The 2175-nt window shown below is 42.6% G+C and overlaps 1 pseudogene; it reads left to right on the top strand.

Moving 5' to 3' along the window:
* Positions 1–230: 230 nt before the first annotated feature.
* Positions 231–697, top strand: LOC131908797 (ATP synthase membrane subunit K, mitochondrial-like; annotated as a pseudogene).
* Positions 698–2175: the final 1478 nt, after the last annotated feature.

Raw genomic sequence — 2175 nt, forward strand, 5'->3', positions numbered from 1 at the left:
CAAAAACAACACAGAGAAACCCTGTCTCGAAAAAAAACAAAAAAAAATAAATAAATAGTAATAATAATAAAAGTGAAGGCAAAACTCTTCAGAATACAGGGTTATGTTCTTAGGCATGATACTGATATCCAGACTTACTTTTAAAAATGGTGAGCTGGGTGGTAGCTGGGTTTGTTGAAGGACATCAGCCATCAGCTGTGAAATTTGTGATTTGGGCAGAGATTGAAGTCATGGCTGGTCCAGAAACTGATGGCCAATTACAATTTACTGATATTAAAAAGTATCTCAACTCTTAGAATCTCACAGGTAGGATGAATTGTGTGCTGGCCACATACAGAGGCACTGCTTTCTTGGTCTTATACTTCAAGGCCTAAAATACTCCAGCTGTGAAAGCAACATAAATGGATTTTGAAATGTCTGACCTCATGTTAAGTCTCATGCCTGAAGAAGCTAATGTCAACTCATCATGTAAGACTCAATTTGTACAATAAATTATGAAGCAGGAAAAAAATGGTGAACTGGGGGACTTGAAGATATGGCTCAGTGGTTAAGAGCACATATTGCTCTTCCACAGGACCTGAGTTTGGATCCCAGTATCTATGTCAGGTGGCTCCCAACCACCTGTAACTCCAGCCTCAGGGGATCTGATGTCCTCTGGCCTCTACAGGCAGGTACCACCATGTCTGGCTTTCTACTAAAACGAGATACACCAAGAGCAATGGCTTTATTCTCAGTGTGAGATAACTTTGAGAAGGATAGAAGGACAGGGAAATCATCTGGTGTGAGAAGGAAAACCTCACTGCTGGGCTTCCTGTCACAGTCCTTTAGTCTCAGCACTTGGGAAGCAAGTGGATCTCTGTGAATGTGAAGCTAGCCTGGTGTACATAGGGTGTTCCAGGCCATCCATAGCTACATAGTGAAACCCTGTCTAAAAAAAAATAACAAAACTGATGACTGAGAATCGAGAATTTCAGCATAAGTCACATTTGCCATGAAAGCAGCCAACATAGGGTTAACACTCCTTTCATATAAATACTGTATGTTAAAGTAGCAATAACCCAGGCTTGAGGCCTAACTGTGTGTGACCTTGGGCAGCTCCTCATTCATTTCCAGAGAATCTCAAACAAAACTTTCCTGTAGCTGAAGTTTTCCTGGTCTTGCCAGGCCCACGGTCAGGACAAATCTCTCTCACCCACCAGTCCCACAGCCGCTTGGACCCAATCAAACACACAAAGACTTATATTACTTATAAACTGTATGGATGTGGCAGGCTGCTTGCTGTCTATTATTATACCTTAATTAGCCCATTTCTATAAAACATGATATAAGCATGATGTAAGATGGCTTACCGGCATCTTACATCATGCTTCTCCTCATGGCGGCTGGCAGGGTCTCTTTGACTCAGCCTTCTTCCACCCAGCATTCTCCTCGCTCCTTGTCCCGCCTACACTATCCTTCCTGCTTGGCTACTGGCCAATCAGCATTTTATTTATCAATCAATCATAGTAACATATATTCACAGCATACAGGACATCCCACAGCACCTTCCTGTATCCCTGTGGGGCTAGACTTTTACCTTATCAAATGTAATCCTGACAGGTACCCCTCAGAACCACCCAGCAATCCCACTTAGGTTTCCTAGCAACCCTCAAAAACAGTAACTTCAAATCTAACAAAATCCTACGAATGGCTATTGTAAGAACAATGAGCTGCAACTCTTCTTTTGATCACACCATACTCTCTTGTGTGTCTTTCTTCTGCACCTCTCCTTTTCTCCTAACTAGTCTGCTGAAGCCTATATTAAAACACTTTCTTTTTTTGTTTTGAATATATCCTGACCAAAGTTTCCCCTCCCTCCACTCCTCCCAGACCACCCCCAAATTCATTTCTCCTCTGTTTCCCTTCAGAAAAGAGCAGGCATCCCAGGGATATCCATTGAACATGACATAACAATATACAATTAATAAAGACTAGGTACAAACCCTCATATCATGGTTGGGCAAGGCAACTCAGGAGGAGGAAGAGGGTCCCATGAGCAGATGAAAGGGTCGGAGAGACTCCATTCCCACTGTTAGGAGTCCCACAAAAACTCCAAGCTAACAACCATAACATATATGCAGAGGACCTAGCTCAGACCCATGTAGGCTCCAAGATTGCTACTTCATTCTTTGTGAG

The sequence above is a fragment of the Peromyscus eremicus genome, chromosome 4, assembly GCF_949786415.1.
Source record: "Peromyscus eremicus chromosome 4, PerEre_H2_v1, whole genome shotgun sequence".
Taxonomy (NCBI): Eukaryota; Metazoa; Chordata; class Mammalia; order Rodentia; family Cricetidae; genus Peromyscus; species Peromyscus eremicus.